The sequence below is a fragment of the Pteropus alecto genome, unplaced genomic scaffold (genome assembly GCF_000325575.1).
Source record: "Pteropus alecto unplaced genomic scaffold, ASM32557v1 scaffold222, whole genome shotgun sequence".
NCBI classification, from domain to species: domain Eukaryota; kingdom Metazoa; phylum Chordata; class Mammalia; order Chiroptera; family Pteropodidae; genus Pteropus; species Pteropus alecto.
Window position 1 is genome coordinate 3,992,043 of NW_006433716.1, and position 13,226 is coordinate 4,005,268.

Sequence of the window (13,226 nt, forward strand, 5' to 3'; positions counted from 1 at the left end):
GCGATCTCCTTCTATAAGGCTGATTTATCTACCCAGATCAGAAATATATATGGTATGTACAGGCTAAAACAAACTCCCTGGATGATTCAATGTGAATATAATATAAACCAGAGGGAGAAAGTTCACTGTGGTAACTGATGTACATGGAGTACATTATGGATCTCCAAAAAATCTCCAGCCTTTCTTGAAATGTAGGTTCTTCTTAAGCAGTATTTACCTATGTTAGAGCTGTCATACTTTCCATATGAAGACCTAATCTCTGTGATTTATTAACCCTGCAGAGTCCCAAAAGGAGGTGGCCAAACTGAAAATACAGAAAATTAGTTTTTAGAGGCATTATATGTAACTGACTTTAGAAGGAAATTCAGGTAGATTAGCAGAGATTTTAAGCAAACTCTTTTACAAATAACTAGCAAGGAATCTGGAGTTTATGAAGTCATCCAACCAATACCAAGTTTAATATATTTATGTTAGTCTTGTAAACGTAACTCTTTAGGAATAAAGGTATTACAGAATCAAGGTTTGGGAAAGAGGCCTAACTCCTGCTTAATCACTATGAAACATGGAGGGTGAGTTGAAAGAGAAAAGTATAAACAAATTTAAAAAGAGGAAAAACGAGCTATTTGGGGTTTAAAAAATAGGGAAACAAAATCCGAGCCTGGGATTGGATGACTAGCAGGTAGCAGAAGTCGCTCATATTAAATTCTATTTGACCAGCAACTCAATGTGTGCCTTGAAGGAACAAGACAAATAGCACAGCCCACAAACCAAAGGAAGGCCTGCACAGGAAGCGGAAAGGAAGATATAGTGCTATGGACTTCGAGACAGGATGAAGCCAGTCCATGTGAGGTTCAAGAAAACCAAGTAGGCAATACAAGCATCAACATGTTTCCTGTGTCATTAACTCAGGACTACAACCTGATTTCAAACACCATGGAACCACGGATGGAAAAAGCTGTGCAAACTGGGACCATCTTTAAAAACCTCTCTGCCGTTTGCTTGTCAGAGATGATCAGAACCCTCTTGAGCACTTCTCAGGGCACACACTAGATCCCACTGAGGTGAGCAGTTTGGCGGATAGTGTCAGATTTCTCAACAGAATTATAAGTAGCATGAAGTAGCATAAAGAGCTTCCCTAGACAGTGCCAGAGAATTAGGTGCCAAAAGCCTGAGGTGGTTATTAGAAAATGGTTACCACCGCCTCCGATTGTCTGACTATAGTCTCTTCATTGCCAGAAAACAGCCACAGCAGAATCCAGCCAAAGCAATCACTGCTCCCTTAGGAAGCATTCACCGTTCTCCGTGAGCTCTTGCTAACAGGCTTGCTATTTGTAAAGTGGCTAGACAGGACAGTGACAGCAATTGTCAATTAAGGAGAAATTGCCCAGTGGGATTTTAACTTTTAACTGGATTTCAGCCATGCTGTTTCCTTTAGTTACCTCTCGGCTGGGATTCCTTGGCAGCCAAGATCTAATGTACTTCACTTCCATGAGCAGTAAAAAGCAAGAAAAACTGGAAAGGGGTTAGGATGCCCCAGCTCTCTCCCTAATCAGCTACAAGGCCTTTGACCTGGCCCAGTTGCTTCAGGTTCTGTTTTCCTTCCACCATGGAGAAAAGATAATATAAAACCTACCGCACAGGGTTATAGTCATAAGAGAGAACAGATGAGCAACGTGTCATAGAAGTATATTCAGATACACATACTTACGTGTGTGTGTACAACTTTTTAAATGTTTTCCAATCGCATAAAAATGAGGTGTAGATTTGGCAAGTACCTGAGTAAGTTAAGTGATATGAATGATCTGAATATTTTAGAACAGAAGTACCTTTCTTGGTTCTAAGGGAAAGGACAATTGTCTAAATGTTCAGGCCATTTTTTCTTTTCCAAGTTCTTGTGAGAGAATCTACATAAGACCGATGTTTGCTGGGAGGCCAGAGACAAATATTTTGAGGAAAAATAATAGCTAATAATTATTAAATGTTTGCTATGCTGGCCAATCTATGAAGCTCTCTACAAATATTATTTCACTTCCTTTTTACTACAATCCCATGAAGTACGTATTATTTAATAACATTATACATTACGCCTAAGTTTATGAACAAATTTTAGTGTTTGAACTGATATTCAAATTTAGGTCTGTCCGACTTCAAGGCACTTGGTCTTAATTGGAGCCATTTCAACCTATGAAGGAAACCCATGTTCCTCTTTTGCCCCTATTTGAGGCTTTAGCGTTTCACTTTGCTATTTATTAAAAGTTGGCCCATGTGCTCTGGCTGGTCTAAAGGCCAATCCCTGTTGCTCGCTCATGTAAAAGCAAAAGGTTACTGGAGGGTGACATATAGGAAGTGGTGTGAAGGTAGAGCTCTAAAAGGAGAAGACAAAGAAGCTTTATGAGTAAAGGACCTAAAACATTTACACTCATCTCTGAAGCACTGCATTTCTTGGGTAAATGCCACAGAGGTTTGTGTTAAGACAGAACAGTAAAGAGCTTTGCCTATATTCTCTGTCCATTCCATTTAAACTAAAACTATTTTTCAGATGTGGCATGAGCTGTTCAGGAATTTTATTTAATTAGGATTAATGTCTAAAAAGTTATTGTTTCCTCAGATGATTTCTTTGGAATTAGAATCATTCCAAATAGCTATCCCAGTTTTATCCTGGAAAGCAGTACTGACTCAGGAAATGTTTCTAATATGTTTCATCATAATGCTTAAACCCTAGAAGAACCACAGAGAGTATTAGCCTAGTTATTAGAAATTATTTAGAAATACCAACTGAGAAAGGTTTGAACAATAGCATTTTGGAAGTAAAAGTAATAATAGCTGAATAGCTGATATTTGTTGAATCCTTATAAAATGAATAGCATAGTGCTACACCTCTTACACAAATTATTTTATTTGAATCTTTATTTGAATCTCTATGAGGTAAGCACTGTTATGATTCCCATTTTCAAATAAGACAAGGTTTGTCATCAATATTTCTTATTGTCAAAATGGCCACAAAATGACAAAGGAGGGTAGAGTTGAAGCAAGAGTAACAGAACATTCTCACATACCTCTCCTCCAACCTCCCCACTTCTCCAGTGTTCTCTCAAACATCTTATTCCATCACTCAAGGTGGTTCAAAAATCCATTTATCTGTCCTACTCCTTCCCTAACATGGATTGTTGACTCAGTATATTCTATGAATTATCCAGAAAAAAAAAAAGTAAAACTGTAAAAGAGGCAATTAAAGACATTTAACTTAAAAGGACCTGAGAATGAACTATGCCTGCAAGAAAAGGATATATGCAAATTATGAAATTGATTGTGAAATCTAAAAACGCAGTGGAGAACCTTAACTGCCAAACTAACCCCATAAACAGATTCTGTCATGCAATTCGATGGAAATTATTCCACAGGAATTAAGCAAGAGAGGAGAAAGAGAGATTTTGTTGAGAAATGCAGGATCGGAAGGGTTGGGCAATACAATGAGGAGCTCTGGTTGGTGTGTGCCTTTGGCAGCCCCCCTCCCTCTCAGAGCCTGCCCCAGCTGGAAGATTTCATATCAGCATCAACCGTAGAGGCACACGACTTCCCGGAGGAATAGGGTTAGTACAGAAAGACATCTACAGGATGACAGTGACAAGCTAGTTGTTGATGAAATCCCAATTACTTACATCATCTTCAGGATTTCCAACTTAATGTTTTCTCATCCAGTGTTCAACCATAGAAAAGCTGGATCTCAAAATCTCCTTAAAGAGAAAATATTTGGGAGAGAGTTATATATAGTAGGTCCTTGTTTCTATTTTTTTGTTACTAATTGACTATGTTTTGCAATATATTTTCTTTAAAGGAGACAGTGTGAATCATAAAATGACATAAGGGATTTTGTACAATATAGACTTAAGCTATAAGAATCATAAATAATCATTATCGAATACATTTTATAATTTGTAATGAAGTATAATGTTATAAAGTACTCTGCTCATTTCATACTTTTTGCTTAATTAATCCATCATAAGCAGTAAGTTCAGCTGCCCAGTTCCTGGAAGCATAGAGTTGCAACAGTGGTGACTGGATTTCTCCTCAATGCCCAAGTCAAAGTTAAATCTCAGAAATAACTGCTGCTCTTTCACCAGTTCACCAGCATCCAGACTTTCCCTAAAACTTGTGAGGATGAAATACTTCTATCACATATCAGTGGATGCAAAGAGTCAGTGTCACCTTTACACATAGTTGCTGTAACAATATACAAATATGAAACTCTAAGGCTTATGAAAAACTGTTGGGTACAGAAATAAATAAGAAGAAGAGAAGAAAATGGAAGAGAGGGACAAAATGAGATGGAGAGGAGAGGATAGCTTGGGTAGGCAGGAGATGAAAAGACTTATCTATTAGTGTCATGAGTTTATCTGCATTACGTGTATTATATATTTATTATAACTCTGAGAGTAATTTGGATCAACCTCATTTTTCAGATAAATAAATTGGGGCTCAAAGAAGTGAAGTAGACTATGCTACTAAAAACTGTCAACCCCCAGGATTTAGTTCTGGGTCCCTATGATTCAAAAAAAAAAAAAAATTCTTTTCCAATATATCTCATTACTACTCTTCCCAAGAGAACACTCCTTAGATTCGTGCTTTCAATTCTTTAAGTGCAGGTAACATATATCTGGTGGCAAGAAGACAGAAGTCTTTTCATTGATCTCTACAGTTGAGACAGAATGAGGTTTATTCTTCTCATTAAAAGGGAGACTAGATGTAGGAGGAAGAAGAGGCTGATGCTAACACTATGATTTGGCTATGACCCTAACATAGAATGTATTTCCTAATCTCCCTTCCCAGATCCCTTTATTACCTTGAACAGTGTGTGGAGTGGAGAAACACATTGAATATGGTATATATACCTCTACCCAATGAATAGAATGTAATAGTTCCTTTTAATTTTAGCATAGATGCCTAGTTTAAACCTATGTACCAGATCCTCCTGCTTTTTTCCTTTCTTGAAGCATCTATATACAGACTCAAGTCTCCATGACAACCTTAGTAGTTCTTTGAGGGGGCAGGTAGACAGTCCAGTGGTTAAGTACATGGGTTTTGTACTAATCTGGATTCAAATTCAGCCTCCATCATTGATGTGGCCATGGAAAGGCAAATTATTGTACTTCTCTGATCTCTCTGTGGTTTCTCAATCTCCAAAATGGTGATAATAATATCTCATAGAGTTGCTATAAAGAATTTTAAATGATATGCATAAAGTTCTTAGGATGGTATCTAAGACATAATGAGAGGCATTACATTTTTCTTGAATAATTGCTCTGGTCTAGCTCAATAAACTGTCAAGTAGACAAAGCTTTAAGGTCTAGAGAATCATTCTGATGGCTTCCATTTGCTATAGGGAAATGTATCTGGAGGAAAAGAAGCTGCTCAAAAAGCTGAGAGCTTTCTCAAGAGACCTGAGCTTTTCAGATTGTCCCAAAATTTTTTCCTATGTTCTAAGTCCAGTACAAACAAAGTTGCAGCCTATTTAATAATTATCTGATGAATTTATTTTAGGTCCAATTTGTCTTACTGCAGTGTAGTATTGTATTATTGTATGTATATATAAAATATTGTTTAATGAATGTGCATGGTGATTTATAAGGATTTTTAACAGCTTAGACCACAATTTTGAGCAATTTACATCATGGTAGAATTTTGTAGTGTTCTATCTTCACTTTTATAGCATATTGCCGAGTCTATATGGTTTAGTTAACACAGAGATTGGTGAAAAATACAACCTCCAAGGCTAACTGCAGACTTCAAATGATCTACTGTCTGACCTGCATTGTGGCAAAGAGCAGGAACAGCCTATGTATTTTACTACTTCCTCCATCAAAACCACAACCACCACCAGCAGCCAACGTATTATTGCTCTGCCAACCTAGTCCATTTCTTAAGAATTAACAGCTGGGAAAAAGAAATGATTAACTTAACGAAGTTGTTATTTGTACATTTGCTGGGACAGAACTGTGAATTACTATAAATACCTGTGTCAGAAAGCAAGCTAAAGAGGTTATAGTGGTGACTCTGGGTAAAACTACCAGAGGATTCAAATCCTACTTCCACCACTAATGAGCAACATGTAGCTGAATGAATTAACCTCTCTAAGCCTCAATTTCTACACCTACGAAATCTAAACAGACTCAAAACAGTGACTATTTCATTAAATTAGATCAGATATTTTGATTAGGTAGCGTTGTGTCCAATATATAATAAATACTCAACATCAAGTACCCTATGCTAGAACACAATTCATTTTCACCTTATAGTTCTACTCGTTTCCTTTTCCCCTTTTTAAAAAATCTATGTATTTTTCCTTTTCATTCTTAATCCTACTATATTATTTGTGTTCATAAAACCTCCTCAAGTCTTTTGTAGAGGGAGATTTGGTATTAAGAAAAAGCCACACACAATAAATAAATAATATTTTCCCATTTCTTTCGTCAAAGAAAAAATTTCTAGCATGAGCATTGATCTTGTAAAATAAATATGTGGTAGAAGATCATTTTGGTACTTTCTAACTTAAATACAAAACAGTGTTCTCAGGAGAGGATCAGAGGGTTAGGTGAGGACCCTAATGAAACTTACTCGGATACCATTTCCCTTGGAACTTCTTTTCTCAGCCAAGATGAAAATTGCAGTTTAAATATTTCCACTCTAACTGATTCATTTGGCAGGAAAAAAAGTCTAGATGCCAAGAGGTAGGAGAAACTTATCTTATTCCATCAAGTTATAAAAAAAAAAAAAATCCCAAAGATTAAAAAGGAGGGTGCATTGACCTTCACATGTAAAATCAGGGCCCTGGAAATACAACACTTTTTAAACTCCACTTTACACCAAAGAATGTTAAGAACCAAACTGTTTTTTTTACAGAATTACTGTGCTGTAATTCGGTTATCTACAGGATAGTAACAACAACAACAACAAAAACATGTCAACTTACACAAGAAGGCCAAGGGTAAAACTTCCAAAACATTCATATTTTCAGGTACTAACAAACACATAAAGTACCAAAGCTATACTTTAATTAGACTACTGTGAAAAATATTCAGCATATGGTTACACAAGTAAAATATGCCCAAACTCATCAAATTGTATTTATTAATTATGTACATTTTTATATACCACTTATATTTCAATCAAGCTAGGGAAAAAATAATTCGAGTAACTTTTTGATAATTTAATTATATGAAACAAATAGCATATTTTAATCTTTTTCTAAGCATCTTATACTCTAGATAATTTGTTCCATAATAATTGTTAAAGATAAATTTATTATTTCTTATAGTTCCTAACATTTTAATATCCAATGAAAATATATAATGACATAGTCCATACATCTTTAGATTTTTCATCATTCTGGTTTTGACAGTTCTGAAATATATTGTCTATGCACAGAATACATAAACATGACAATGTACAGCATACTGTTCCAGCTATGTAAATCTCTACTTCACCAAAGTATCTGTCAAATACACCGTCTTAAGTACTTTTATAGGAAGACAGATAATGGATTAAGGTTTAAGTATCTAGAAAGTTCATTTCAAAGAAGAATTAAAAGATAGGTTTATGAGGTATATCATACCATTTAGGCAGCCAAAAAATGATTATTCGGCCCCAACTAAGTACGAAGCATTCTGCTAAAAATGCAAGGTGAGAAACAAAGACTGAATGGTTTGTACTTGGAGTTCACAATATGTTGAAAGCAAAATTCAGGTAGGTAAATAAAAACAACTGTGTATCATAAATTTTATGATGGACACACCAGCTATGAAAACACAGGAAAATTTTTTCTAATTATAGCTGGGTTTAACATTTTTCCTCTGTAAAGTGAAAGAGTTGTCTTGGTCCCTTAGGTCTCTTCTAAATCTAATAGTTTGTGATAATATTTTTATTAAAAACTTTATCTCATTATTGTTTTTAGCAGAGAACTAGAAGATTTTTGCCTTTAATAAGCTAGGTACCAGAGAATGCAAAGGCTTTTGAACAAATGCCTTGGTTCGGTAGGACAAAGATAGGCTCACAGATTAGCAACCGAGGAAGCAGAAAATCATAGATTTAAAAAAAAAAATGAGTTTTAATCTGACTTCTTCGGCTCAATCCGGCATCCCTAGAATGGGTATAATGGGTATAATCCTTTTTTTAGGATTATCATTTTGTTTGACTAACAGCAAATATATATGATTAAAGGTTTTTTAATCTGTCGCCATCACACTCAAATTTTTATAAAATAATCAGGTGTGAAATCTCAGCTAACTAAAGAGAAGACTAGTTATTAAAACATTATAACGTGTTACTCACAGGTACCCTAGGCAAAATAAAGTTTCACTTTCACTCTTTCTTCTTTCCTGCCTTTTTGTCTCACAGTAGTGAGACAAAATATAACATTTACTGTGAATATTGAAAAGCTTTAAACTGTAATTAATACCTTATTTTATTGAAGAACAATAATTTCTTACTATAGAGAAAAACTATGAGTAGGAGACAATCTTTACCAGTATTTAAAATTCATGGATTTAAAAAGAAACTCTCAAATTACCAATGTATGTGGGGAAATTTTTAGCCAATTACCCTTCAACAACACTGGAAAAATCCAAACACATAGAAGCATTCAATAAATTTCTGTTGGATAATCAATGTTGATATTATACCCACAAATAACCTAAAGCTTCATAAACATATAAAGTATAGATGTGATAGTCCCTTACAATTCAGGGAGGAAAGGAGCTAAAAAATAAAAGAAACAGATGGAACTATAATTCCTGTATAAACAGTGTTGTGATAGTAATACGATGACAGCCTATTAATAGGAATGTCATAAAACTCTATTGGAAATACGTGCTCAAATCATGTGTAGATTTCATAAGCAAGGCAACACATTACCAATCACATATATCATGGATTTAATTGATTAGAAAATTTTTTTAAAATTTATTTATTTAAATTAGTTTCAAGTATACAGTACATTGATTGGTTAGACATCTATATAATGATGTTCATAAAATGATCCCCCCAATTGCTTCCTTCCTTTTCTGGCCCTCCACATAGCCATCATATTAATGCTAACTGCATTCCCTCTGCCGTGCTCCGCATCCCCGTGACCAACTATCAACTACTAATTTGTACTTCTTTAAACCTTCACCCTATTCTTCCAGCCCCCCAATCCTCCTCCCCTCTGTCCATCACCAAATTGTCCACTATATTTGTGAGTCTGTTTTTGATTAGTTTGTTCTTTTTGTTCGTTATATTCCACATATAAGTGAAATCACATGGCATTTATCTTTCTCTGTCTGGCTTATTTCACTCAGCATAATAACCTCTAGGTACATCCACATCATTGCAAATGGTAGGATTTCATTTTTTTTAATGGCTGAATAATATTCCATTGTGTATATGAACCATAATTTCTTTATCCAACCATCTGTCGATGGGCACTTAGGTTGCTTCCATATCTTGGCTATTGTAAATTGTGCTGCCATGAATATTGGAGTGCATAGATCTTTATGAATTATTATTTTGGTGTTCTTTGGATAAATACTCAGAAGTGCAATTGTTGGGTAAAAAGGTATATCCATATTGTTTTTTGAGAAACCTCCATACTGTTTTTCATAGCGGCTGTACCAATTTGCAATCCCACCAACAATGTATGAGGGTTCCTGATTAGGAGATTTTCAAGCATAGTCGTTCCTATATGATTGTTTGAAGAAAGAGAATTCAGAGACATGTATTGAACATGGCTTTTTGGGAAGTTCAGTGATACATTTTGCTTTCTTGAACAGTGATAAGACCGATGTTATATATATATATTTTTTTATCTTGATACTGGATCTGAGTACTTGTGAGACAACATCCTGAGGACACTTAGAGTCAGTGTAGCTCAAGCCTCTGAAGAGTGGTGTTCCCAGCACTGCAGTGGCGGCCACTGGGCAAGGTGGAGCTGGGCATGCTAGAGAGGGTGGGGTTTACTCTCCACTCACAGTGAGACAGAAGAACTGGTTGTCATGCATTCATTAATTTTACGTGTTAAAATCCATAAGTACATTTCTATGCCTTATCTTTCCAAAGAACAGTTGTACACTCTCTGCATTTTAAAGACAGAAATAATAAAGATTTTAATTACTGAGCTCTGTGAATTGTAATATTTTTCACTGAGTATTATAATTATTCATTTGTAGGTCCTTGGAAGCAGGAAATGTCTGGTTCACTATTATACTTCCGGAGCCTGGGTCAATACCTGACATATTCTAGATATTCAGTAAATATTTGTTGAATTAAAAAATGAAGGAAATATAAAGGTATAAATTATACTTCAAAAGTATAAATTAATGCTTCAGTCCTTAGAGAGTTGTCAGAAGGAGTTTGGGAGAGGAAATAGGAAAGAGAACTTCTGAGACCCAAAGTCAGGCCATTTATTTCATGGCTTCTTCTACCTACCAGGTGCAGCAATGAGCCAGACAAGCAGTGATCTCACCCGAAGAACCTGCTGGGCTAGTCCCCTCAACAAGTAAGGTGAGGCCAAGCACTCATGTCAAACACAACGAACTTGGCTAATAGATTCCCAGAAGTAGTGTGACTGCTCACTCTTCCCATCCAAATCTGCCCTGGTAAACTAGATCTTATTATCCACTGTGGAATTTGGCCAGTTACACTGAGATTATGGTGTGTTGAGAAATTTGAACTTTAACCTTGTGCATAAATAAAAGCACAAGGTTCAGGGCCACTCTCTATTGTTTCTGGGTAAATTTTAATTTATTTTTTTCAAAAAGAAAACAGTTGCTTTGAAATCTATGAGTTTTCTTTTCAACTAGAGGGAAACCTATGTCAAATTGGTTCAATTTTTGAATGTAAACTGTCTGCAAATGTCTTTATTAAAATAATTTAAAACTATCAGATAATTATACTTGGAATATAAATAAAATATTGCACTCTTTATCAATCATCAAAAAAAATTTATGTTAGGTGCAGAGAAAGATACAAAATAAATAAGATACAGTCTCCAGTGCTGCCTTTTTCAGTCAGATTTCTTCTGAAGTAGTTCAAAGCCTAAGAAAATGTTCTCCACCCTTCAAGAGATGCAGAAAGGTTAAGTTTTTTCAAATTTACAATAGAAAGTGACCATGCACATTATCACACGCCCAGGCAGTAGAACTAAACATGTTCCTTTTTAAGCAAATATTCCTGGTAAACAAAAATTGTCTCAGGGTTACGCTTGTGTGGCATTCTCAAGTTTTCTGGACATAGCTGGGAAAAGTCCTCTCTGAAAACAAAGTAGAGGTCAATCAGAGTTTTCTCCACTTTGAAAAACTGATTCACAGTAGGATCCCAACAGCTAGACAATTTCCACAGGGTGTTACACTTTTGTTCACCTTATATACAACTCTTCAGGATCACATCTATTAAAAAGGTTCAGGTATACTTATAACATTTGTTCTCACCATCTCAGAACTGACTCATTGCCTTTAATTTTCTCTTTTCCTTTCCTCTCAATACATCCCTTTTCTCTTTTCCATCAATGGACACCACTTTGCAACATGCCTTCTCCTTATGTCTATTTTATCTCTTATATTATCAATATTATCAATCTCTCTGGTACATGTGTTTTCTGTTTTCATGGGAATTTCTGCCTTGGCATTAAGTTATTTAGTTAAGGGGTGGGGTAAGTTGTCTGAAACCACAGATGTGATAAGAAAAGTTAGAGAAAGCAAAGTTGATTCCGACAGTGAGAAATGATAGAAAGAATGCTGGATTGAAATCAGAAAACCTAGGGATGGTTCTGGTAGCAAAGTGGCCTTGAAATTCAGGGAACCTCTTGAGTATGTCAGTTTCCTCATCTATATACTTGGCATGAGAATACTAGCCCTGTCTACCCAACAGAAATGACAATAAAATCCAATCAAACTGCAGGAGAGTTTTATGTTGCATTAATTTGTAAATTGTATTTCTCTATATCACATGAGATGTGGTTGTTGATGATGTTAGTCACCCAGCTGCAAAGGAGGCCCTTGTACACACCATTGTCCCCAGCCTTCTGTTTACTCTCGTCTTCCAGAGTTATTTAGGAATTCATTCCTCCAGGCACAAGGAATCCATACGTAAGAACACTCTACCATCTTTATACTCTGTCTAGTTTTTGGGTTTCATTAAACCTTCTCCCAGCCTGCTTTGTTGATAGTCTGATGCACTACCTCAGCCCTGGCTGCAATCTGGTTGTTTATGAGCATCTGGATTGAACTAGAATTGAGTGAAGTGATATCACTCTGGAGCCAGATTGGCTTTGATTCAAACACAAGTATTATAATGAAATAGCTTGTTATTTAATTTGAACTTGTTATTTAATTTCTCTGGAGCTCTATTTTCTAATTTATATAGACAAGGCTTATATAAATTCTTACACTGTAAGGGGATGGGATGAATAAAAAATAATGAAGTCTTATCATAGCCTAAAAGCTAAAAGTAATATGCAGTCCAAATATGGATATTTAGAATTGTCCAGATATTTAAGTTACATTCCTTTAAAACTAAAGGATTTTAAAGAGAGGCAACTGTGCAATTAAAGTAAGATACACTTTGTGGTTTTTTTGAGCTCATAGCTCTTGAATAGATTATTAAATCTGCACTGGCACAATAATTAAACATAGTAGATACTTAATTATTTGTTAATGAGTAAAGAATTGAACGAATGAGTGAACGAGTGAATGAATTCTACTGAAGCAACAGTTTAGAGAAATGTTGAATTTCACATCTATCCTCTAGGTGGCGAACTGATACTTTCTACAGTGTATTGCATTTCCTGTCACTACAGTTGACAGGAAAATTGTACTAAAAAAATTTATAATTTCATATCTGCCATGGTGTAGAAATAAGCAACCATAAATGTATTTTCTCCCAAAGGTAACTCTTTATTTTACATTTTTAAGCTTTTTATCATTAAAAAAAACATGTTTATAGAAAATTAATAGGAAACACAATCATGTAAGTACTATAAAGAAATAATTGTGCAAGAGATTTTATATAGCACTTGTCCAAGACTGCTTTGAATACTGTCAATTTTCATGGCCTACTCTTAGGAAAACATTATTTTGCCCCAAGTTCACTATTGTTGTCCTAGGGTATTCATTTCCCTCTAAATATGGAAAAAATAAATAAATAAAAATAATTCTACTAACCATGAATTTTTTAAAACTAAGCCCCAAATCTATTTT

At 35.1% G+C, this 13,226-nt stretch overlaps 1 long non-coding RNA gene across 1 annotated transcript in view; it reads right to left on the reverse strand.

Annotated features, from left to right (window-relative positions):
* Positions 1-13,226, reverse strand: part of LOC112476981 — an 85,770-nt gene that overhangs the window by 69,806 nt on the left and 2,738 nt on the right. The window contains exon 2 of the long non-coding RNA XR_003045272.1: positions 3,660-3,734. This is a non-coding gene — a long non-coding RNA (uncharacterized LOC112476981). The remainder of the gene's footprint in view (positions 1-3,659; positions 3,735-13,226) is intronic.